This window comes from Dendrobates tinctorius, unplaced genomic scaffold, assembly GCF_039654945.1.
Source record: "Dendrobates tinctorius isolate UK_male_01 unplaced genomic scaffold, ASM3965494v1 ptg000107l, whole genome shotgun sequence".
NCBI lineage: Eukaryota > Metazoa > Chordata > Amphibia > Anura > Dendrobatidae > Dendrobates > Dendrobates tinctorius.
This window is the reverse complement of record NW_027361775.1, coordinates 24,817,104-24,843,373: the sequence shown is the minus strand read 5'-3', so window position 1 is coordinate 24,843,373 and position 26,270 is coordinate 24,817,104. Positions and strand designations below refer to the sequence as shown.

Genomic DNA, 26,270 nt, shown 5'->3' with positions numbered 1-26,270 from the left:
TCGTATCAAAAGTGGAAAAAGCTCTCCGAATCCAGGGAATCATTTTTAGAATTTGACCCATATCCTAAGTTCTTAAATTTCAACATGATGGCTTTGAACTAGACAGTTATTTAAAATACACCCAAACCCCCTCCATAATCAGCATTTATATGTACTGTACATTACACACTCTGCATATATATCAATCCATACATTGTGCACGCTCCCTCTAGTTTCTTTGGTTGCCTGTTATCCTTCCCACCGACTGTCATGGCTCTGTCTTTTATAAGGGCCAATTTGTATTGTTATATTACGAGATTGAAAAGAAAAAGTTACTTCGCCTCATTAAACAGTCTCGCCCGATGAATATCTTTTATTTTGTCACTTATCTGCACAATAAAAGTGATATTTATATGAAGTTTGGTGCTCCCACTGACCATTAAGAATGAATGAAGCGATGGTCACTCATGCACAGGATTGCTCCAACTGAAAAGGGATCGGAATAGTGGGCTCTGTGATAATATTTGTTTGTGGACCAACCCCTTTAAGAAATAATACAAATATTTACAAGACGACACCAGAGGCTTTTATGGCTAGCAATGCTCGCTGCATGGGCCCTGCACCTGAAAATGCGGCTTGCATGTGATTTCAGCTCAATAAAGTTCCACGTTGGCGAGTGCCACGGAGCGCTCCTCTTATTCGGATTTTATACTTATTGCATCACTAGATAAGGCTGTGAGCAGCGATAGATTGTGCTTTATATATGGCGGGAGTCTGACAGGCACAAGCGCTTCCCTTTTGCAGCAATAAGGATGTTATTAGGTAACAATTATCATGTTGTTATAAACTTATTAATGATTACGTTTTCTCCTTCTTCTCTCTCCACAGGCACGTTGGACCATGGCCAGTCTTAGCTAAGAGCGACCGGTGTGGTCGGTCGCACAGGGCACCGGGCCCCAGGCTGTAGGATCACCTGCTATAACTTCTGCAAGTATTTTAGGGTCTGTTGCCCATTCTTTTCTCTAAACTATCTCTATCGCAGTGAGATTGGATGGAGGCATCTGTGAACAGCAGCTTTCAAGTCTTGCCGCATATCCTCAGTGGGATTTAGGTCTGCACACTGACTGGGCCATTCACACACGTGAGTATGCTTTGGTCTAAACCATCCATTGGAGCTTTGGCAGACGACCTGACCACGTGTCCTAATAGTGTGAATATGTATACACATATATTACTATATATACATAATATCAGTTTACACACATATTACTAAACACATATGATATCTACAGTCATATGTAAAAGTTTGGGCACCCCTATTAATGTTAACCTTTTTTCTTTATAACAATTTTGGTTTTTGCAACAGCTATTTCAGTTTCATATATCTAATAACTGATGGACTCAGTTATATTTCTGGATTCAAATGAGGTTTATTGTACTAACAGAAAATGTGCAATCTGCATTTAAACAAAATTTGACCGGTGCAAAAGTATGGGCACCCTTATCATTTTCTTGATTTGAACACTCCTAACTACTTTTTACTGACTTCCTGAAGCACTAAATTGGTTTTGTAACCTCATTGAGCTTTGAACTTCATAGCCAGGTATATCAAATCATGAGAAAAGGTATTTAAAGTGGCCACTTGCAAGTAGTTCTCCTATTTGATTCTCCTATGAAGAGTGGCATCATGGGCTCCTCAAATCAACTCTCAAATGATCTGAAAACAAAGATTATTCAACATAGCTTTTCAGGGGAAGGATACAAAAAGTTGTCTCAGAGATTTAACCTGTCAGTTTCCACTGTGAGGAACATAGTAAGGAAATGGAAGAACACAGGTACCGTTCTTGTTAGGCCCAGAAGTGGCAGGCCAAGAAAAATATCAGAAAGGCAGAGAAGAAGAATGGTGAGAACAGTCAAGGACAATCCACAGACCACCTCCAAAGACCTGCAGCATCATCTTGCTGCAGATGGTGTCACTGTGAATCGGTCAACAATACAGCGCATGCATAACGCCTTTTTGTATGACCAAACAACTCAATCTTTGTTTCATCAGTTCACAGGACCTTCTTCCAAAATGTAACTGGCTTGTCCAAATGTGCTTTTGCATACCTCAGGCGACTCTGTTTGTGGCGTGCTTGCAGAAATGGCTTCTTTCGCATCACTCTCCCATACAGCTTCTCCTTGTGCACAGTGCGCTGTATTGTTGACCGATGCACAGTGACACCATCTGCAGCAAGATGATGCTGCAGGTCTTTGGAGGTGGTCTGTGGATTGTCCTTGACTGTTCTCACCATTCTTCTTCTCTGCCTTTCTGATATTTTTCTTGGCCTGCCACTTCTGGGCTTAACAAGAACTGTACCTGTGTTCTTCCATTTCCTTATTATGTTCCTCACAGTGGAAACTGACAGGTTAAATCTCTGAGACAACTTTTTGTACCCTTCCCCTGAAAAGCTACGTTGAATAATCTTTGTTTTCAGATCATTTGAGAGTTGTTTTGAGGAGCCCATGATGCCACTCGTCATAGGAAAATCTAAAAGGAGAACTACTTGCAAGTGGCCACTTTAAATACCTTTTCTCATGATTTGATACACCTGGCAAAGCTTAATGAGGTTACAAAACCAATTTAGTGCTTCAGGAAGTCAGTAAAAAGTAGTTAGGAGTGTTCAAATCAAGAAAATGATAAGGGTGCCCATACTTTTGCACCGGTCAAATTTTGTTTAAATGCAGATTGCACATTTTCTGTTATTACAATAAACCTCATTTGAATCCAGAAATATAACTGAGTCCATCAGTTATTAGATATATGAAACTGAAATAGCTGTTGCAAAAACCAAAATTGTTATAAAGAAAAAAGGTTAACATTAATAGGGGTGCCCAAACTTTTACATATGACTGTATATACACATATCAGTATACAAATATATTACTATATTGCTAATATGTGATATATGCTGCTGTGCAGGCGCCGTTTTGCTGAATGTACATTTTCTTTTCTAACCCCACAATAGTATGTGCATTATGTAAAATAGGGGGCAGGTCAGTGAGAGATCAGTGACCTGTCATAAGCCCACACTGATGAATATGCAAGCAGAGCACCACATAAAGACCCCACATGCCGCCCACGGGCCGCCCCGCGCACAAGAATCACATTCATTCAAAACTGGAAATAAAGATTAAGCAACAACCACAAGACGGATTTCATCCACCAAGGTATAATATTAATTAGTATAACACTGACAGTGTTTGTAGTTTAGTGAGCAAAATCCTGCTGACAGGTTCACTTTAAAAAAACAACAACTCTGGTATCTGCTGCATGGCCCCTGCAAAAGGCCCCAGGGCCACACAATGTCTGGACTTATCACAACACAATGATCTGCTTACATCATATCTGGACCATCATCAATCCTGTAAGAATAAAAACACAAGTGTAAGATTTATAACTCATTCTCCTTATTCCATATTTGCCCAATAATGCGTAACTTCCTTTTTCTCTTCTGACACAAATAAAACATACGTAATGGGTGAAGTCTTAGAGAACAGCGGAGTCCTCTGCTCCAGAAATAATTACTATCATTTTCTCCAAAAATGCAATTTCCTGGTGCCCCCCCATGATTTCTGCTCCATAGCTGTAGAACTACCCCAGTGCCTGGGAGAACTTGATATAATGAAGGCAGCTGACAATAGGAAAGCTCTGCTAGAACCTCCTGTCCACATGTGAGCTGTATACATATATCTCACTGCATCGCAGAATGTGTAACAGTCCTCTGCACACAACCCATTCTCCTATGTTTAGTAGGGACTATTGAGCTGATACATCTCCCCTTATCGGGAGCCCCTTTATTAGCTGGGTGCACCACCAGTGCCATGTGATCATTTATTTTCCATGCAGTAAGATTTCAAGATCTACCCCTTATTGGATCGTCCTGCAGAAAGAAAAGAAAACTGTAAAGGGACTCCAACAAAACCCCCTAAAAGCAATGATAAAATCTATAGGATTCTAGAGATCACACACTTATAATGAAGATTTACTTACTGGAATCCATCGTCAGCATTGGAAGACGAAACCTGTAAATGTAGAAATACTGATCAGAATGTTTGGTGTGATGAGGGTTACACGTCTATTGTGCGGACATACGACTATCAGCCTGACTTCTCCATTCTAGGTGGTAATTCATCACTTACATCCATGAGCCAACGTGAAATGATCTCCTCCAATGTAAATACAAACATCTCTCGTCAATCGCACTGGAAATGGTTAAAAATAAATAGGAAAAAGGTGAATGATTACAAGTAAATGGCGGAGTGCTGATCCCAGAGCCAGGAGTGAAGAATGGAGGGAGATAGTAAAGAGAAAAGCAAGACATGGTCATTGGATAGAGGAAAAGACTGAAAAACGATAGAAACTAGTAATAACCCGAGACAGGAGAGTTAGACGCAGCCGACTCACACTCCAACGCTGAGGTCACACTGCACAGGCTCAGGACATTCTAGTCTATGATGTCACCTTCACAGCAACGGATGAATCTGACCTAGAAACAGCTTTATATACAAATTCACATATATACAATGTACAGTATATAACTTGCAAAAAGGAGAGACCAATATATAGGGAAACACAAAATCTATCAGAATTGCTGAGTAAACTGTAATTAAAAGTAATTTTTTTTAATTACTTACAAAAGTGAAGTTTGTTAGCGCATAAATTGGCCAATTCATGTGAGCACATCAACCACAACAAGGTGACTCTTCTCTGATGGGCCCTGCCATCTAACACATGCCTCTCTTGTGCTCTAAGTCTACAGTGTGAATGGGCAAACATGCCTCTCCTGGGTGACAAAGCTACACATGTAAGTGGGCTAGCAGGAACCAGGGCCGATTGCAGAACGCTTGGGCTGATGGGTGGGGAGCAGAGTCAGGAAGGATGTACAGGTCATGCATAGAAGAGTGCCAGTAAGGGGCGTACTTGCCACTAGGCACCAGAGGGCGAGTGCCTAGAAAGCAGGTTGTGGAAGGGGGGGGATTTCTCCCTTCATACCTATGGTGTATGAAGTGCCAGGACTGGCGTTTATTTGGAGGGGACGTTGAGGTTGGGAGATCGAGATGTACTTGTAAGTGCCCATGCAGCGCTCATCAGCTTCCTACCCAGACAGGAGACATAAATCCTCCTGGCCGTAGCTTAGCTAGAGGGGGCGGTCGCCCCGGGCCCCATTCTCTAAGGAGCCCACCCGGAGCTACGCTACTGTTAACTCTATGGGCGTGCGCAGCACAGTTAAACTCGGAGGCAAAGCAGGGAGACTTCATCTCCCTGCATAGCCATCCAGCCGCTATGAGCCGGCCCACATGATAGTGCAAGTTCAACGGAACCAACTGAATGCCGATACAGATGAAAGCAATGATAAGAGGGAATATCACGCTCCCTCTCCCATCATTCCCCCACTGCTTCTGATGGCACTGACGCAGACACTGACACTACCAAGTAATGATGTCACCGTGCCCGCTGTCCTGAGATATTTTTTATGGGGAGTGCATTATACTACATAGATCCTGCTTATAGGAAGTACATTTTACTACATAAAGGCCTATGGGGAGTGCATTATACTATATAACGTTTACCTATGGGGAGTGCATTATACTATATAACGTTTACCTATGGGGAGTGCATTATACTATATAGCTTTTACCTATGGGGAGTGCATTACACTATATAATATTTACCTATGGGGAGTGCATTATACTATATAACGTTTACCTATGGGGAGTGCATTATACTATATAGCTTTTACTTATGGGGAGTGCATTATACTATATAGCGTTTACCTATGGGGAGTGCATTACACTATATATTTACCTATGGGGAGTGCATTATACTATATAACGTTTACCTATGGGGAGTGCATTATACTATATAACGTTTACCTATGGGGAGTGCATTATACTATATATTTACCTATGGGGAGTGCATTATACTATATATTTACCTATGGGGAGTGCATTATACTATATAACGTTTACCTATGGGGAGTGCATTATACTATATAAGCGTTTACTCGTACGCCTCATACACACGCGGCTCTGCTCCGTACACCTCGTACACACACAGCTCTGCTCCATACACCTTGTACACACGCGGCTCTGCTCCGTACACCTCGTACACACACAGCTACGCTCCGTCCACCTCGTACATGCATGGCTCCGCTCCATACACCTCGTACACGCGGCTCTGCTCCGTACACACACCGCTCCATACACCTCGTACACACACGGCTCTGCTACAGCCACCCTGTAATCCCCTCCTGACCCCACACAGAAACTGCACCTCATCATTATACTATATAGCGTTTACTCGTACACCTCATACATATGCGGCTCCGCTCCGTACACACGCGGCTCCGCTCCGTACACCTCGTACACACGTGGCTCCGCTCCGTCCACCTCGTACATGCGTGGCTCCGCTCCGTCCACCTCGTACACACACGGCTCTGCTACATCCACCCTGTAATCCCCTCCTGACCCCACACAGAAACTGCACCTCATCATTATACTATATAGCATTTACTCGTACACCTCATACATATGCGGCTCCACTCCGTACACCCCGTACATGCGCTGTTCCGCTCTGTACACCTCGTACACATGCGGCTCCGCTCCCCACACCTTGTACATACGTGGCTCTGTACACCTTGTACACGCGTGACTCCGCTCCGTACACCCCATACACGCGTGACTCCGCTCCGTACACCTCATACACATGTGGTTCTGGTCCATACACCTCGTACCCACACACACACAGCTCTGCTCCGTACATACACGGCTCTGCTACATCCACACTGTAAGGGTGTGTGCACATGCTGCGGACTCTGCTGCAGCACCATTATAATCAATGGAAATAGAAATCCGCAGCGCACAAGGTGCGGAATTCTCCGCACGGATTTGCTGCAGTTTCAAAACCACAGCTTGTCAATTCTTTGTGCGGACTCCGCTGCGGTTTGGCATCTGCTCCATGGCAGATATCAAACCGTAGGGGAAACCCGCAGGCTAAACCGCTGAAAATCTGCAGATAAACCGCAGGTCGATTTACACAAATCCACAAGGAAAATTCCGCAGGACAATCCGCAGTGTGTGCACACACCCTAAACCTCTCCTGATCCCACACAGAAACTTTACCTCATCCAGCATGACAGCCAGCAGAGACCAGACTCCTGCAGAGTGCAGACAGACATGGAGGCAGACACAGCCCCTGATCATGTGACCCCTGACTCCTCCCCTCTCACAGGTCCTGTGCGCACAGAACACACACAGCCCTGTCACATCATTACAGGCTGTGGTGCGTCTATCTGGGATGGTGAGCATGGCATCGGTGGATGGGGGGGCGTGGCGGCTCAGTGCAATGCAGGAAAAATACCGTCCCATGCGGGACGCGGGTGTCAAAAACGGAACTGTCCGGCTGGAATCGGGACGCTTGGGAGCTATGCTGTCAGTAATGTGCTGGGGTGCAGGCGGTGCGGTGCTGGTGGATGTGATGCTGTCAGTAATGTGCTGGGGTGCAGGCGTTGCGGTGCTGGTGGATGTGATGCTATCAGTAATGTGCTGGGGTGCAGGCGGTGCGGTGCTGGTGGATGTGATACTATTAGTAATGTGCTGGGGTGCAGGCGGTGCGGTGCTGGTGGATGTGATGCTATCAGTAATGCGCTGGGGTGCAGGCGGTGCGGTGCTGGTGGATGTGATGCTATCAGTAATGCGCTGGGGTGCAGGCGGTGCAGTGCTGGTGGATGTGATGCTGTCAGTAATGTGCTGGGGTGCAGGCGGTGCAGTGCTGGTGGATGTGATGCTATCAGTAATGTGCTGGGGTGCAGGCGGTGCGGTGCTGGTGGATGTGATGCTATCAGTAATGTGCTGGGGTGCAGGCGGTGCGGTGCTGGTGGATGTGATACTATTAGTAATGTGCTGGGGTGCAGGCGGTGCTGGTTGATGTGATGCTATCAGTAATGTGCTGGGGTGCAGGCCGTGCGGTGCTGGTGGATGTGATGCTATCAGTAATGCGCTGGGGTGCAGGCGGTGCAGTGCTGGTGGATGTGATGCTGTCAGTAATGTGCTGGGGTGCAGGCAGTGCAGTGCTGGTGGATGTGATGCTATCAGTAATGTGGTGGGGTGCAGGCGGTGCGGTGCTGGTGGATGTGATGCTATCAGTAATGTGCTGGGGTGCAGGCGGTGCGGTGCTGGTGGATGTGATACTATTAGTAATGTGCTGGGGTGCAGGCGGTGCTGGTTGATGTGATGCTATCAGTAATGTGCTGGGGTGCAGGCAGTGTGGTGCTGGTGGATGTGATGCTGTCAGTAATGTGCTGGGGTGCAGGCAGTGCGGTGCTGGTGGATGTGATGCTATCAGTAATGTGCTGGGGTGCAGGCAGTGCGGTGCTGGTGGATGTGATACTATTAGTAATGTGCTGGGGTGCAGGCGGTGCTGGTTGATGTGATGCTATCAGTAATGTGCTGGGGTGCAGGCGGTGCGGTGCTGGTGGATGTGATGCTATCAGTAATGCGCTGGGGTGCAGGCGGTGCAGTGCTGGTGGATGTGATGCTGTCAGTAATGTGCTGGGGTGCAGGCGGTGCAGTGCTGGTGGATGTGATGCTATCAGTAATGTGCTGGGGTGCAGGCGGTGCGGTGCTGGTGGATGTGATGCTATCAGTAATGTGCTGGGGTGCAGGCGGTGCAGTGCTGGTGGATGTGATACTATTAGTAATGTGCTGGGGTGCAGGCGGTGCTGGTTGATGTGATGCTATCAGTAATGTGCTGGGGTGCAGGCGGTGCGGTGCTGGTGGATGTTATGCTATCAGTAATGGGCGGTGCGGTGCTGGTGGATGTTATGCTATCAGTAATGGGCAGGCGGTGCGGTGCTGGTGGATGTTATGCTATCAGTAATGGGCAGGCGGTGCGGTGCTGGTGGATGTGATGCTATCAGTAATGTGCTGGGGTGCAGGCGGTGCGCTGCTGGTGGATGTGATGCTATCAGTAATGCGCTGGGGTGCAGGCGGTGCAGTGCTGGTGGATGTGATGCTGTCAGTAATGTGCTGGGGTGCAGGCGGTGCAGTGCTGGTGGATGTGATGCTATCAGTAATGTGCTGGGGTGCAGGCGGTGCGGTGCTGGTGGATGTGATGCTATCAGTAATGCGCTGGGGTGCAGGCGGTGCGGTGCTGGTGGATGTGATGCTATCAGTAATGTGCTGGGGTGCAGGCGGTGCGGTGCTGGTGGATGTGATGCTGTCAGTAATGTGCTGGGGTGCAGGCGGTGCTGGTGGATGTGATGCTATCAGTAATGCGCTGGGGTGCAGGCGGTGCGGTGCTGGTGGATGTGATGCTATCAGTAATGTGCTGGGGTGCAGGCGGTGTGGTGCTAGTGGATGTGATGCTATCAGTAATGTACTGGGGTGCAGGCGGTGCTGGTGGATGTGATGCTATCAGTAATGTGCTGGGGTGCAGGCGGTGCGGTGCTGGTGGATGTGATGCTATCAGTAATGTGCTGGGGTGCAGGCGGTGCGGTGCTGGTGGATGTGATGCTATCAGTAATGCGCTGGGGTGCAGGCGGTGCAGTGCTGGTGGATGTGATGCTGTCAGTAAGGTGCTGGGGTGCAGGCGGTGCAGTGCTGGTGGATGTGATGCTATCAGTAATGTGCTGGGGTGCAGGCGGTGTGGTGCTAGTGGATGTGATGCTATCAGTAATGTGCTGGGGTGCAGGCGGTGCGGTGCTGGTGGATGTGATGCTATCAGTAATGTGCTGGGATGGAGGCGGTGCAGTGCTGGTGGATGTGATGCTATCAGTTCAGTAATGTGCTGGGGTGCAGGCGGTGCGGTGCTGGTTGATGTGATGCTATCAGTAATGTGCTGGGGTGCAGGCGGTGCGGTGCTGGTGGATGTTATGCTATCAGTAATGGGCAGGCGTTGCGGTGCTGGTGGATGTGATGCTATCAGTAATGTGCTGGGGTGCAGGCGGTGCGGTGCTGGTTGATGTGATGCTGTCAGTAATGTGCTGGGGTTCAAGCGGTGCTGGTGGATGTGATGCTATCAGTAATGCGCTGGGGTGCAGGCGGTGCTGGTGGATGTGATGCTATCAGTAATGTGCTGGGGTGCAGGCGGTGCTGTGCTGGTTGATGTGATGCTATCAGTAATGTGCTGGGGTGCAGGCGGTGCGGTGCTGGTGGATGTGATGCTGTCAGTAATGTGCTGGGGTGCAGGCGTTGCGGTGCTGGTGGATGTGATGCTATCAGTAATGTGCTGGGGTGCAGGCGGTGCGGTGCTGGTGGATGTGATGCTATCAGTAATGCGCTGGGGTGCAGGCGGTGCAGTGCTGGTGGATGTGATGCTGTCAGTAATGTGCTGGGGTGCAGGCGGTGCAGTGCTGGTGGATGTGATGCTATCAGTAATGTGGTGGGGTGCAGGCGGTGCGGTGCTGGTGGATGTGATGCTATCAGTAATGTGCTGGGGTGCAGGCGGTGCGGTGCTGGTGGATGTGATACTATTAGTAATGTGCTGGGGTGCAGGCGGTGCTGGTTGATGTGATGCTATCAGTAATGTGCTGGGGTGCAGGCGGTGCGGTGCTGGTGGATGTGATGCTATCAGTAATGTGCTGGGGTGCAGGCAGTGCGGTGCTGGTGGATGTGATACTATTAGTAATGTGCTGGGGTGCAGGCGGTGCTGGTTGATGTGATGCTATCAGTAATGTGCTGGGGTGCAGGCGGTGCGGTGCTGGTGGATGTGATGCTATCAGTAATGCGCTGGGGTGCAGGCGGTGCAGTGCTGGTGGATGTGATGCTGTCAGTAATGTGCTGGGGTGCAGGTGGTGCAGTGCTGGTGGATGTGATGCTATCAGTAATGTGCTGGGGTGCAGGCGGTGCGGTGCTGGTGGATGTGATGCTATCAGTAATGTGCTGGGGTGCAGGCGGTGCAGTGCTGGTGGATGTGATACTATTAGTAATGTGCTGGGGTGCAGGCGGTGCTGGTTGATGTGATGCTATCAGTAATGTGCTGGGGTGCAGGCGGTGCGGTGCTGGTGGATGTTATGCTATCAGTAATGGGCAGGCGGTGCGGTGCTGGTGGATGTTATGCTATCAGTAATGGGCAGGCGGTGCGGTGCTGGTGGATGTTATGCTATCAGTAATGGACAGGCGGTGCGGTGCTGGTGGATGTGATGCTATCAGTAATGTGCTGGGGTGCAGGCGGTGCGCTGCTGGTGGATGTGATGCTATCAGTAATGCGCTGGGGTGCAGGCGGTGCAGTGCTGGTGGATGTGATGCTGTCAGTAATGTGCTGGGGTGCAGGCGGTGCAGTGCTGGTGGATGTGATGCTATCAGTAATGTGCTGGGGTGCAGGCGGTGCGGTGCTGGTGGATGTGATGCTATCAGTAATGCGCTGGGGTGCAGGCGGTGCGGTGCTGGTGGATGTGATGCTATCAGTAATGCGCTGGGGTGCAGGCGGTGCGGTGCTGGTGGATGTGATGCTATCAGTAATGTGCTGGGGTGCAGGCGGTGCGGTGCTGGTGGATGTGATGCTGTCAGTAATGTACTGGGGTGCAGGCGGTGCTGGTGGATGTGATGCTATCAGTAATGTGCTGGGGTGCAGGCGGTGCGGTGCTGGTGGATGTGATGCTATCAGTAATGTGCTGGGGTGCAGGCGGTGCGGTGCTGGTGGATGTGATGCTATCAGTAATGCGCTGGGGTGCAGGCGGTGCAGTGCTGGTGGATGTGATGCTGTCAGTAAGGTGCTGGGGTGCAGGCGGTGCAGTGCTGGTGGATGTGATGCTATCAGTAATGTGCTGGGGTGCAGGCGGTGTGGTGCTAGTGGATGTGATGCTATCAGTAATGTGCTGGGGTGCAGGCGGTGCGGTGCTGGTGGATGTGATGCTATCAGTAATGTGCTGGGGTGGAGGCGGTGCAGTGCTGGTGGATGTGATGCTATCAGTTCAGTAATGTGCTGGGGTGCAGGCGGTGCGGTGCTGGTTGATGTGATGCTATCAGTAATGTGCTGGGGTGCAGGCGGTGCGGTGCTGGTGGATGTTATGCTATCAGTAATGGGCAGGCGTTGCGGTGCTGGTGGATGTGATGCTATCAGTAATGTGCTGGGGTGCAGGCGGTGCGGTGCTGGTTGATGTGATGCTGTCAGTAATGTGCTGGGGTGCAGGCGGTGCGGTTCTGGTGGATGTGATGCTATCAGTAATGTGATGGGGTGCAGGCGTTGCTGTGCTGGTTGATGTGTTGCTATCAGTAATGTGCTGGGGTTCAAGCGGTGCTGGTGGATGTGATGCTATCAGTAATGCGCTGGGGTGCAGGCGGTGCTGGTGGATGTGATGCTATCAGTAATGTGCTGGGGTGCAGGCGGTGCTGTGCTGGTTGATGTGATGCTATCAGTAATGTGCTGGGGTGCAGGCGGTGCGGTGCTGGTGGATGTGATGCTGTCAGTAATGTGCTGGGGTGCAGGCGTTGCGGTGCTGGTGGATGTGATGCTATCAGTAATGTGCTGGGGTGCAGGCGGTGCGGTGCTGGTGGATGTGATGCTATCAGTAATGTGCTGGGGTGCAGGCAGTGCTGTGCTGGTGGATGTGATGCTATCAGTAATGTGCTGGGGTGCAGGAGGTGCGGTGCTGGTGGATGTGATGCTATCAGTAATGTGCTGGGGTGCAGGCGGTGCGGTACTGGTGGATGTGATGCTGTCAGTAATGTGCTGGGGTGCAGGCGGTGCGGGGCTGGTGGATGTGATGCTATCAGTAATGTGCTGGGGTGCAGGCGGTGCGGTGCTGGTGGATGTGATGCTGTCAGTAATGTGCTGGGGTGCAGGCGGTGCGGGGCTGGTGGATGTGATGCTATCAGTAATGTGCTGGGGTGCAGGCGGTGCGGTGCTGGTGGATGTGATGCTATCAGTAATGTGCTGGGGTGCAGGCAGTGCTGTGCTGGTGGATGTGATGCTATCAGTAATGTGCTGGGGTGCAGGAGGTGCGGTGCTGGTGGATGTGATGCTATCAGTAATGTGCTGGGGTGCAGGCGGTGCGGTGCTGGTGGATGTGATGCTGTCAGTAATGTGCTGGGGTGCAGGCGGTGCGGGGCTGGTGGATGTGATGCTATCAGTAATGTGCTGGGGTGCAGGCGGTGCGGTGCTGGTGGATGTGATGCTGTCAGTAATGTGCTGGGGTGCAGGCGGTGCGGGGCTGGTGGATGTGATGCTATCAGTAATGTGCTGGGGTGCAGGCGGTGCGGTGCTGGTGGATGTGATGCTATCAATGTGGTGGGGTGCAGGGGGTGCGGTGCTGGTTGACGTGATGCTATCAGTAATGTGCAAGGGGTGCGGTGCTGGTGGATGTGATGCTGTCAGTAATGTGCTGGGGTGCAGGTGGTGCAGTGCTGGTGGATGTGATGCTATCAGTAATGCGCTGGGGTGCAGGCGGTGCGGTGCTGGTGGATGTGATGCTATCAGTAATGTGCTGGGGTGCAGGCGGTGCGGTGCTGTTTGACGTGATGCTATCAGTAATGTGCTGGGGTGCAAGCGGAGCGGTGCTGGTGGATGTGATGCTATCAGTAATGTGCTGGGGTGCAGGCGGTGCAGTGCTGGTGGATGTGATGCTATCAGTAATGCGCTGGGGTGCAGGTGGTGCGGTGCTGGTTGATGTGATGCTATCAGTAATGTGCTGGGGTGCAGGTAATGTGCTGGGGTGCAGGCGGTGCGGTTCTGGTGGATGTGATGCTATCAGTAATGCGCTGGGGTGCAGGCGGTGTGGTGCTGGTGGATGTGATGCTATCAGTAATGTGCTGGGATGCAGGCGGTGCGATGCTTGTGGATGTGATGCTATCAGTAATGTGCTGGGGTGCAGGCGGTGCGGTGCTGGTGGATGTGATGCTGTCAGTAATGTGCTGGGGTGCAGGCGGTGCAGTGCTGGTGGATGTGATGCTATCAGTAATGCGCTGGGGTGCAGGCGGTGCTGGTGGATGTGATGCTATCAGTAATGTGCTGGGGTGCAGGCGTTGCTGTGCTGGTTGACGTGATGCTATCAGTAATTTGCTGGGGTGCAAGCGGAGCGGTGCTGGTGGATGTGATGCTATCAGTAATGTGCTGGGGTGCAGGCGGTGCAGTGCTGGTGGACGTGATGCTATCAGTAATGTGCTGGAGTGCAGGCGGTGCAGTGCTGGTGGATGTGATGCTATCAGTAATGTGCTGGGGTGCAGGCGGTGCGGTGCTGGTGGATGTGATGCTATCAGTAATGTGCTGGGGTGCAGGCGGTGCGGTGCTGGTGGATGTGATGCTATCAGTAATGCGCTGGGGTGCAGGCGGTGCAGTGCTGGTGGATGTGATGCTGTCAGTAAGGTGCTGGGGTGCAGGCGGTGCAGTGCTGGTGGATGTGATGCTATCAGTAATGTGCTGGGGTGCAGGCGGTGTGGTGCTAGTGGATGTGATGCTATCAGTAATGTGCTGGGGTGCAGGCGGTGCGGTGCTGGTGGATGTGATGCTATCAGTAATGTGCTGGGGTGGAGGCGGTGCAGTGCTGGTGGATGTGATGCTATCAGTTCAGTAATGTGCTGGGGTGCAGGCGGTGCGGTGCTGGTTGATGTGATGCTATCAGTAATGTGCTGGGGTGCAGGCGGTGCGGTGCTGGTGGATGTTATGCTATCAGCAATGGGCAGGCGTTGCGGTGCTGGTGGATGTGATGCTATCAGTAATGTGCTGGGGTGCAGGCGGTGCGGTGCTGGTTGATGTGATGCTGTCAGTAATGTGCTGGGGTGCAGGCGGTGCGGTTCTGGTGGATGTGATGCTATCAGTAATGTGATGGGGTGCAGGCGTTGCTGTGCTGGTTGATGTGTTGCTATCAGTAATGTGCTGGGGTTCAAGCGGTGCTGGTGGATGTGATGCTATCAGTAATGCGCTGGGGTGCAGGCGGTGCTGGTGGATGTGATGCTATCAGTAATGTGCTGGGGTGCAGGCGGTGCTGTGCTGGTTGATGTGATGCTATCAGTAATGTGCTGGGGTGCAGGCGGTGCGGTGCTGGTGGATGTGATGCTGTCAGTAATGTGCTGGGGTGCAGGCGTTGCGGTGCTGGTGGATGTGATGCTATCAGTAATGTGCTGGGGTGCAGGCGGTGCGGTGCTGGTGGATGTGATGCTATCAGTAATGTGCTGGGGTGCAGGCAGTGCTGTGCTGGTGGATGTGATGCTATCAGTAATGTGCTGGGGTGCAGGAGGTGCGGTGCTGGTGGATGTGATGCTATCAGTAATGTGCTGGGGTGCAGGCGGTGCGGTACTGGTGGATGTGATGCTGTCAGTAATGTGCTGGGGTGCAGGCGGTGCGGTACTGGTGGATGTGATGCTATCAGTAATGTGCTGGGGTGCAGGCGGTGCGGTGCTGGTGGATGTGATGCTGTCAGTAATGTGCTGGGGTGCAGGCGGTGCGGGGCTGGTGGATGTGATGCTATCAGTAATGTGCTGGGGTGCAGGCGGTGCGGTGCTGGTGGATGTGATGCTATCAGTAATGTGCTGGGGTGCAGGCAGTGCTGTGCTGGTGGATGTGATGCTATCAGTAATGTGCTGGGGTGCAGGAGGTGCGGTGCTGGTGGATGTGATGCTATCAGTAATGTGCTGGGGTGCAGGCGGTGCGGTGCTGGTGGATGTGATGCTGTCAGTAATGTGCTGGGGTGCAGGCGGTGCGGGGCTGGTGGATGTGATGCTATCAGTAATGTGCTGGGGTGCAGGCGGTGCGGTGCTGGTGGATGTGATGCTGTCAGTAATGTGCTGGGGTGCAGGCGGTGCGGGGCTGGTGGATGTGATGCTATCAGTAATGTGCTGGGGTGCAGGCGGTGCGGTGCTGGTGGATGTGATGCTATCAATGTGGTGGGGTGCAGGGGGTGCGGTGCTGGTTGACGTGATGCTATCAGTAATGTGCAAGGGGTGCGGTGCTGGTGGATGTGATGCTGTCAGTAATGTGCTGGGGTGCAGGTGGTGCAGTGCTGGTGGATGTGATGCTATCAGTAATGCGCTGGGGTGCAGGCGGTGCGGTGCTGGTGGATGTGATGCTATCAGTAATGTGCTGGGGTGCAGGCGGTGCGGTGCTGTTTGACGTGATGCTATCAGTAATGTGCTGGGGTGCAAGCGGAGCGGTGCTGGTGGATGTGATGCTATCAGTAATGTGCTGGGGTGCAGGCGGTGCAGTGCTGGTGGATGTGATGCTATCAGTAATGCGCTGGGGTGCAGGTGGTGCGGTGCTGGTTGATGTGATGCTATCAGTAATGTGCTGGGGTGCAGGTAATGTGCTGGGGTGCAGGCGGTGCGGTTCTGGTGGATGTGATGCTATCAGTAATGCGCTGGGGTGCAGGCGGTGTGGTGCTGGTGGATGTGATGCTATCAGTAATGTGCTGGGATGCAGGCGGTGCGATGCTTGTGGATGTGATGCTATCAGTAATGTGCTGGGGTGCAGGCGGTGCGGTGCTGGTGGATGTGATGCTGTCAGTAATGTGCTGGGGTGCAGGCGGTGCAGTGCTGGTGGATGTGATGCTATCAGTAATGCGCTGGGGTGCAGGCGGTGCTGGTGGATGTGATGCTATCAGTAATGTGCTGGGGTGCAGGCGTTGCTGTGCTGGTTGACGTGATGCTATCAGTAATTTGCTGGGGTGCAAGCGGAGCGGTGCTGGTGGATGTGATGCTATCAGTAATGTGCTGGGGTGCAGGCGGTGCAGTGCTGGTGGACGTGATGCTATCAGTAATGTGCTGGAGTGCAGGCGGTGCGGTGCTGGTGGATGTGATGCTATCAGTAATGTGCTGGGGTGCAGGCGGTGCTGTGCTGGTTGATGTGATGCTATCAGTAATGTGCTGGGGTGCAGGCGGTGCGGTGCTGGTGGATGTGATGCTATCAGTAATGGGCAGGCGTTGCGGTGCTGGTGGACGTGATGCTATCAGTAATGTGCAAGGGGTGCGGTGCTGGTGGATGTGATGCTGTCAGTAATGTGCTGGGGTGCAGGCGGTGCGGTGCTGGTTGACGTGATGCTATCAGTAATGTGCAAGGGGTGCAGTGCTGGTGGATGTGATGCTGTCAGTAATGTGCTGGGGTGCAGGCGGTGCAGTGCTGGTGGATGTGATGCTATCAGTAATGTGCTGGGGTGCAGGCGGTGCAGTGCTGGTGGATGTGATGCTATCAGTAATGTGCTGGGGTGCAGGCGGTGCGGTGCTGATGGATGTGATGCTGTCAGTAATGTGCTGGGGTGCAGGCGGTGCGGTTCTGGTGGATGTGATGCTATCAGTAATGTGCTGGGGTACAGGCGGTGCGGTGCTGGTGGATGTGATGCTATCAGTAATGTGCTGGGGTGCAGGCGGTGCGGTGCTGGTGGATGTGATGCTATCAGTAATGTGCAGGCGGTGCAGTGCTGGTGGATGTGATGCTATCAGTAATGCGCTGGGGTGCAGGCGGTGCTGGTGGATGTGATGCTATCAGTAATGTGCAGGCGGTGCAGTGCTGGTGGATGTGATGCTATCATTAATGCGCTGGGGTGCAGGCGGTGCTGGTTAATGTGATGCTATCATTAATGTGCTGGGGTGCAGGCGGTGCTGTGCTGGTTGATGTGATGCTATCAGTAATGTGCTGGTGTTCAAGCGGTGCGGTGCTGGTGAATGTGATGCTATCAGTAATGTGCTGGGGTGCAGGCGGTGCGGTGCTGGTGGATGTGATGCTATCAGTAATGGGCAGGCGTTGCGGTGCTGGTGGATGTGATGCTATCAGTAATGTGCTGGGGTGCAGGCGGTGCGGTGCTGGTGGATGTGATGCTATCAGAAATGTGCTGGGGTGCAGGCGGTGCGGTGCTGGTGTATGTGATGCTATCAGTAATGCGCTGGGGTGCAGGTGGTGCGGTGCTGGTGTATGTGATGCTATCAGTAATGCGCTGGGGTGCGTGTGGTGCTGGTGTATGTGATGCTATCAGTAATGCGCTGGGGTGCAGGTGGTGCGGTGCTGGTGGATGTGATGCTATCAGTAATGTGCTGGGGTGCAGGCAGTGCTGTGCTGGTGGATGTGATGCTATCAGTAATGTGCTGGGGTCCATGCGGTGCTGGTGGATGTGATGCTATCAGTAATGCGCTGGGGTGCAGGCGGTGCGGTGCTGGTGGATTTGTTTCTATCAGTAATGTGCTGGGGTGCAGGCGGTGCGGTGCTGGTGGATGTGATGCTATCAGTAATGTGCTGGGGTGCAGGCGGTGCGGTGCTGGTGGATGTGATGCTATCAGTAATGTGCTGGGGTGCAGGCGGTGCGGTGCTGGTGGATGTGATGCTATCAGAAATGTGCTGGGGTGCAGGCGGTGCGGTGCTGGTGTATGTGATGCTATCAGTAATGCGCTGGGGTGCAGGTGGTGCGGTGCTGGTGTATGTGATGCTATCAGTAATGCGCTGGGGTGCAGGTGGTGCGGTGCTGGAGTATGTGATGCTATCAGTAATGTGCTGGGGTGCAGGCGGTACTGGTGGATGTGATGCTGTCAGTAATGTGCTTGGGTTCAGGTGGTGCGATGCTGGTGGATGTGATGCTATCAGTAATGTGCAGGCGGTGCTGGTGTATGTGATGCTATCAGTAATGTGCTGGGTTGCTGGTGGATGTGATGCTGTCAGTAATGTGCTGTGGTGCAGGCGGTTTGGTGCTGGTGGATGTGATGCTATCAGTAATGTGCTGGGGTGCAGGGGGTGCGGTGCTGATGGATGTGATGCTATCAGTAATGTGCTGGGGTGCAGGCGGTGCGGTGCTGGTGTATGTGATGATATCAGTAATGTGCTGGGGTGCAGCCGGTGCGGTGCTGGTGGATGTGATGCTACCAGTAATGTGCTGGGGTGCAGGCGGTGCGGTGCTGGTGGATTTGTTGCTATCAGTAATGTGCTGGGGTGCAGGCGGTGCGGTGCTGGTGGATGTGATGCTATCAGTAATGTGCTGGGGTGCAGGCGGTGCGGTGCTGGTAGATGTGATGCTATCAGTAATGTGCTGGGGTGCAGGCAGTGCGGTGCTGGTGGATGTGATGCTATCAGTAATGTGTAGGCGGTGCGGTGCTGGTATATGTTATGCTATCCATAAAGTGCGGGGGTGCAGGTGGTGCGGTGTTGATGTATGTGATGCTATCCGTAATGTGCTGGGGTGCAGGCAGTGCGGTGCTGGTGGATGTTATGCTATCAATAATGTTCTGGGGTGCAGGTGGAGCGGTGCTGGTGGATGTGATGCTATCAGTAATGTGCTGGGGTGCAGGCGGTGCGGTGCTGGTGGATGTGATGCTATCAGTAATGTGCTGGGGTGCAGGCGGTGCGGTGCTGGTGGATGTGATGCTATCTGTAATGTGCTGGGGTGCAGGTGGTGCGGTGCTGGTGTATGTGATGCTATCAGTAATGCGCTGGGGTGCAGGTGGTGCGGTGCTGGTGTATGTGATGCTATCAGTAATGTGCTGGGGTGCAGGCAGTGCTGTGCTGGTGGATGTGATGCTATCAGTAATGTGCTGGGGTCCATGCGGTGCTGGTGCAGGCGGTGCGGTGCTGGTGGATTTGTTGCTATCAGTAATTGGCTGGGGTGCAGGCGGTGCGGTGCTGGTGGATGTGATGCTATCAGTAATGTGCTGGGGTGCAGGCGGTGCGGTGCTGGTGGATGTGATGCTGTCAGTAATGTGCTGGGGTGCAGGTGGTGCGGTGCTGGTGGATGTGATGCTGTCAGTAATGTGCTGGGGTTCAGGTGGTGCGATGCTGGTGGATGTGATGCTATCAGTAATGTGCAGGCGGTGCTGGTGTATGTGATGCTATCAGTAATGTGCAGGCGGTGCTGGTGGATGTGATGCTGTCAGTAATGTGCTGGGGTGCAGGCGGTTTGGTGCTGGTGGATGTGATGCTATCAGTAATGTGCTGGGGTGCAGGCGGTGCGGTGCTGGTGGATGTGATGCTATGAGTAATGTGCTGGGGTGCAGGCGGTGCTGGTGGATGTGATGCTGTCAGTAATGTGCTGGGGTCCATGCAGTGCTGGTGGATGTGATGCTATCAGTAATGTGCTGGGGTCCATGCGGTGCTGGTGGATGTGATGCTATCAGTAATGCGCTGGGGTGCAGGCGGTGCGGTGCTGGTGGATGTGATGCTATCAGTAATGCGCTGGGGTGCAGGCGGTGCGGTGCTGGTGGATTTGTTGCTATCAGTAATGTGCTGGGGTGCAGGCGGTGCGGTGCTGGTGGATGTGATGCTGTCAGTAATGTGCTGGGGTCCATGCGGTGCTGGTGGATGTGATGCTATCAGTAATGTGCTGGGGTCCATGCGGTGCTGGTGGATGTGATGCTATCAGTAATGCGCTGGGGTGCAGGCGGTGCGGTGCTGGTGGATGTGATGCTATCAGTAATGCGCTGGGGTGCAGGCGGTGCGGTGCTGGTGGATTTGTTGCTATCAGTAATGTGCTGGGGTGCAGGCGGTGCGGTGCTGGTGGATGTGATGCTATCTGTAATGTGCTGGGGTGCAGGCGGTGCTGGTGGATGTGATGCTGTCAGTAATGTGCTGGGGTTCAGGTGGTGCGATGCTGGTGAATGTGATGCTATCAGTAATGTGCTGGGGTGCAGGCGGTGTGGTGCTGGTGGATGTGATGCTATCAGTAATGTGCGGGGGTGCAGGCGGTGCGGTGCTGGTGGTTGTGATGCTATCAGTAATGTGCTGGGGTGCAGGCGGTGCGGTGCTGGTGAATGTGATGCTATCAGTAATGTGCTGGGGTGCAGGCGGTGTGGTGCTGATGGATGTGATGCTATCAGTAATGTGCTGGGGTGCAGGCGGTGCAGTGCTGGTGGATGTGATGCTATCAGTAATGTGCTGGGGTGCAGGTGGTGCGGTGCTGGTGTATGTGATGCTATCAGTAATGCGCTGGGGTGCAGGTGGTGCGGTGCTGGTGTATGTGATGCTATCAGTAATGTGCTGGGGTGCAGGCAGTGCTGTGCTGGTGGATGTGATGCTATCAGTAATGTGCTGGGGTCCATGCGGTGCTGGTGCAGGCGGTGCGGTGCTGGTGGATTTGTTGCTATCAGTAATTGGCTGGGGTGCAGGCGGTGCGGTGCTGGTGGATGTGATGCTATCAGTAATGTGCTGGGGTGCAGGCGGTGCGGTGCTGGTGGATGTGATGCTGTCAGTAATGTGCTGGGGTTCAGGTGGTGCGATGCTGGTGGATGTGATGCTATCAGTAATGTGCAGGCGGTGCTGGTGTATGTGATGCTATCAGTAATGTGCAGGCGGTGCTGGTGGATGTGATGCTGTCAGTAATGTGCTGGGGTGCAGGCGGTTTGGTGCTGGTGGATGTGATGCTATCAGTAATGTGCTGGGGTGCAGGCGGTGCGGTGCTGGTGGATGTGATGCTATCAGTAATGTGCTGGGGTGCAGGCGGTGCGGTGCTGGTGTATGTGATGCTATGAGTAATGTGCTGGGGTGCAGGCGGTGCTGGTGGATGTGATGCTGTCAGTAATGTGCTGGGGTCCATGCAGTGCTGGTGGATGTGATGCTATCAGTAATGTGCTGGGGTGCAGGCGGTGCGGTGCTGGTGGATGTGATGCTATCAGTAATGTGCTGGGGTCCATGCGGTGCTGGTGGATGTGATGCTATCAGTAATGCGCTGGGGTGCAGGCGGTGCGGTGCTGGTGGATGTGATGCTATCAGTAATGCGCTGGGGTGCAGGCGGTGCGGTGCTGGTGGATTTGTTGCTATCAGTAATGTGCTGGGGTGCAGGCGGTGCGGTGCTGGTGGATGTGATGCTGTCAGTAATGTGCTGGGGTCCATGCGGTGCTGGTGGATGTGATGCTATCTGTAATGTGCTGGGGTGCAGGCGGTGCTGGTGGATGTGATGCTGTCAGTAAAGTGCTGGGGTTCAGGTGGTGCGATGCTGGTGAATGTGATGCTATCAGTAATGTGCTGGGGTGCAGGCGGTGTGGTGCTGGTGGATGTGATGCTATCAGTAATGTGCGGGGGTGCAGGCGGTGCGGTGCTGGTGGATGTGATGCTATCAGTAATGTGCTGGGGTGCAGGCGGTGCGGTGCTGGTGAATGTGATGCTATCAGTAATGTGCTGGGGTGCAGGCGGTGCGGTGCTGATGGATGTGATGCTATCAGTAATGTGCTGGGGTGCAGGCGGTGCAGTGCTGGTGGATGTGATGCTATCAGTAATGTGCTGGGGTGCAGGCGGTGCTGGTGTATGTGATGCTATCAGTAATGTGTTGGGGTGCAGGCGGTGCTGGTGGATGTGATGCTGTCAGTAATGTGCTGGGGTGCAGGCAGTGCTGGTGTATGTGATGCTATCAGTAATGTGTTGGGTGCAGGCGGTGCTGGTGGATGTGATGCTGTCAGTAATGTGCTGGGGTGCAGGCAGTGCGGTGCTGGTGTATGTGATGCTGTCAGTAATGTGCTGGGGTGCAGGCGATGCGGTGCTGGTGGATGTGATGCTGTCAGTAATGTGCTGGGGTGCAGGCGGTTTGGTGCTGGTGGATGTGATGCTGTCAGTGCAGAGCGGCCATATCTGCAGATGAGCGCTGTGCACTCTGGTACCCAGCACCCAACACCTGTATGTTCTGCAGTTCTCGCCCCTCTGAGCCTCACATTATCACACCTCAGCTATAATGTTCGCTCTGTGTAACATCTCCTGGAGGCTCGTGCATGATTCCAGAGCTCTGCAGTCACATATTTATTGTTCTGGTCATTCTAGCAATGGACCTAATAGTCCGGGCACTGGTGACCACGGTTATTTCACTATATTTAGATATAATGAGGTGTCTGGGTTTAGGTTCTATATGTCAGTTCTGTGTGGGCGACCAAAGTCTCTTTTTTTTGTTTGACTAAACTATTAGGCCAGGGTAATACTTGCGAGATATTCGGACGAGTCTCGCACGTCAATGCCCGGCACTTGGATCGGAGCGTGCAGAGGCATGTATTTCTATTGGGGACGTATGCTGCCTATTGGGGACATTTACCTTCCTATTTGGACATTTACCTTCCTATTTGGACATTTACCTTCCTATTGGGGACATTTACCTTCCTATTTGGACATTTACCTTCCTATTGGGTACATTTACCTGCCTATTGGGGACTATGCTGCCTATTGGGGACCTATACTGCCTATTGGGGACTGTGCTGCCTTTTGGGGACCTATACTGCCTATTGGGGACCTATACTGCCTATTGGGGACTATGCTGCCTATTGGGGACTATGCTGCCTTTTGGGGACCTATACTGCCTATTGGGGACCTATGCTGCCTATTGGGGACCTATGCTGCCTATTGGGGACAAATGCTGCCTATTGGGAACATTTACTTGCCTATTGGGGACTTATGCTGCCTGTTGGGGACATTTACCTTCCTATTGGGGACACTCGCACCACACCAGTCTGAGCCTGAGGTAAAAGCGGAGTTCCACTAATATGGGTACTAATGAGACTGAAATGATATGGACTGGCTAATCTGCATTGATGGGCACTGATCAGTCTGCATTGATCGGCAGTGCAGTCTGTATGACTCTGTGTGGACAATTTTATTGCTGGTATATTGTTTTTGTAGCGCTGTGTATATATTGGTATTTTACTAATAGCAATTTGAAATCCCTAGAAAACAATGATATCAAGAAAGAGAACAATTGCTTCACTTGTTACGACTAGCAGAGACAAATATGGAGCCGGACATTGACCATCTCATTACCCAAAAGCAGGCCCATAGTTCCCATTGAAATACCGGTAAGATTGTTGATTTAACTTGTTTACTTGTTCTTCATTTTAAATATTGTATTTGTTCCTGTTTGTTATTTTTTTACTTTAAATTAATTTCCTCAGGAAATTGTACTGTTCTAGTATGTATTTTACTGGAGATAAGTCCCTGTTACCACTATATACTGTAGCTAGCTTAATAGGCATCATGCGGGTGACAGACTTCCTTTTTAGGTAGTGGTGTTACCATTTTTTGGAATGTAGAAATTTGGTGGGGCGCAGTACGGTTCGTGGGCCGGTGAAGTCTGGTGGGGGGGCCCAATTAGAACTACTGCTATGGGGCCCCATAAGTTCTGTCTACACCCCAGCTGCAGGAGGCATTGAACCATTCACATACGCCTCTGCTGCAGGACTGACAGGCCATAACTTACACATCACGTCCAATGTCGCCCCTCGGTACATACAGGCATCCAGTCATGTTTCTCCCAAGTAGCAGTTGGTTGGTGGTGCTTGTCCCCCTTCCCACTCCCATATCCCTCGCTAAACCCAATGAGAAGGCCCCTGCTATTAGCCCTGGACAGCCGTGTGCGCGGCGCTTGTGATTGGCTAAGCGTTTCGGGACAAGGAGTTGTGTTCTGTTAACGATTTAAAAAATTTACTATGGGGGAGCGCCGTTTTGCAGTTTGCAGAGAGGCTAGGTTCACCCCTGGCTGTGGTAGTTAAAGTATATAAAAGGTGGAATGTGTGGAAGCAATATTTTATTGGGGAGGAAGCCATGTATCTTGGGAGTGACACTTTTTGGGCAGGGAGCACAGTGAAGCCCACTTATTTCTTCAGGGGCACAGCATAGGTTTTCTTTAGAGAACGGCGTTTGTGGCAATTTGTTATTCAGGTGGCATTATAATGACACTGTTATTTTTAAGGGCACTGTATCGGAATGTGCTATAGAACACCGGAGAAGAGAGACGTCTGCGAAGAGGAGCTGTGGATGTGAAAACTTATGCGGGCATCAGGACCAGATGAAATAGGAAAGGATGAGAGCTATTTCAATCACAGAAGATGTCACCTATAAAGTTCCTGGCACTAAGGGTGCATTTACACTGGTCAATCACTACACCTCAATAACTGCCCATCGGATAAATGAAGCCGATCGACTGTTATTTAATAGCCTGCATGGAACAGTCCTTAATGTCATCGTTCGGTGTGCATAGAATAACATTGCTCTCAGCCTCACATATCTACACAGAGCGATTTGCTGTCAAGAAACAATGATAGTTAAGCAAGCTTAAAAGTTATTTCACCCAACAAACAAACATTTTGCTGGTACATTGGGTGATTGACAGTCTGTTAAGAAATGACGATATTTGTTTTCTGATTATCGGTTACAATGTAAATGCACTTTAGCCCGGGGTCAGACTTGCGAGAAACTTGCACAAGTCTTGCATCTCAATTACCCTACACTGCCGACGGCACCTGGGACCGGAGTGTGCTTTTGCATGTATTTCTATGCATGTATTTCTATGCAGCTAAGCGCCCCGGTCCGAGTGCCAGCGGCAGTGCCGGGTATTGAGACACGAGACTCGTGCGAGTTTCTTGCGTGACCCTGGCCTTACAGAGTAATCAGTAAATAGTAGATAGTGGCAGTCACCACAGGCATTTCTGTAAAATGAGACCTCAGATGACTGACCAACATCTGTTTTGCGTGAGTACAATCTACTTTAGTTATCCAAGCTGAGCCCCGCAATAGCTGACAATCGGGTATGAAAAACTTTGGTTTGATCATGTCTTTCCTGGATTTGGGCATGGTAACAGTGCCAGAGTTTTTCTCTTCTATTTTTTTCCACTTTATAGAGTAGCTAAACTTTTTGGAGGTTTTTTTTTGCATGTTTTTTGGCTCATTAATTCTGACCAGATTGGTGCGAATTCAGGTTCAGAGACCCCCACCAATTGCTCAATAGATGTCTTCAAAGGGCGGATCTCAGTCAACAGGAGGACAAATAGCAGAGAGCGGATGCAGTGAACAGTCATAGGCTAATGCGTCTTGAGCTGCACACTTCTAAGGGTATGTTCCCACTGTCAGGAATGGCTCAGTATTTGCTCAGGATTTGATGCAGGTGAAATCTGCATCTGAGGTTACTGGCAGGTCACCTGCGTTTTTGATGCTTTTTTACATGCGTTTTTGATGTGCTTTTTCTGTATGCATTTTTTGTCACTTGAAATAAAGCTAATTGAAACTTGGCTTCTGGGAAGGGAAAAAAGTGATTTCCTGTTTGCAGATATGTTGTGGTATGTTCCCACGGTCAGTAAACCCTGCGGGTTGGACGTTGCGTACATCCACAATGTCCAACCTGCAGCGCCCAGCTGTTACAGCATAGTGGATAAGATTTCAAGAAATCCCATGTCTACTATGTGTGCACCAATGCCCGCGGCTCACCCGCAGAGACGAACATGCGGCACGTCTTTCCAGACCGCAGCATGTCAATTTATGTAGTGGAGACGCTGCGTAAATTACCCATACACTTTCATTAGATGCGCTAAAAACCGCATTATCTTCCTAGCCATGCGTATTAAGTGCAGGAACACAGCTTACTACACATGTACTAATTTACATA

At 51.6% G+C, this 26,270-nt stretch overlaps 2 long non-coding RNA genes across 4 annotated transcripts; one reads left to right on the top strand and one right to left on the bottom strand.

Annotated features, from left to right (window-relative positions):
• The first annotated feature begins 913 nt into the window (after positions 1–913).
• On the top strand, positions 914–25,896 carry LOC141100660 (uncharacterized). Of its 3 annotated transcripts, none has more exons than XR_012234734.1 (3): positions 914–1,120; positions 23,564–23,688; positions 24,582–25,896. It is a non-coding gene; the product is annotated as an uncharacterized lncRNA (long non-coding RNA). The 3 variants fall into 3 exon arrangements; XR_012234733.1 differs by lacking the exon at positions 914–1,120 and adding an exon at positions 7,209–7,321; XR_012234735.1 differs by lacking the exon at positions 914–1,120 and adding an exon at positions 7,342–7,452.
• LOC141100775 (uncharacterized) lies at positions 3,171–7,174 on the bottom strand. Its single transcript, XR_012234770.1, has 3 exons — positions 7,144–7,174; positions 4,013–4,044; positions 3,171–3,384 (listed from the first exon to the last, which is right to left on the bottom strand). It is a non-coding gene; the product is annotated as an uncharacterized lncRNA (long non-coding RNA).
• Positions 25,897–26,270: the final 374 nt, after the last annotated feature.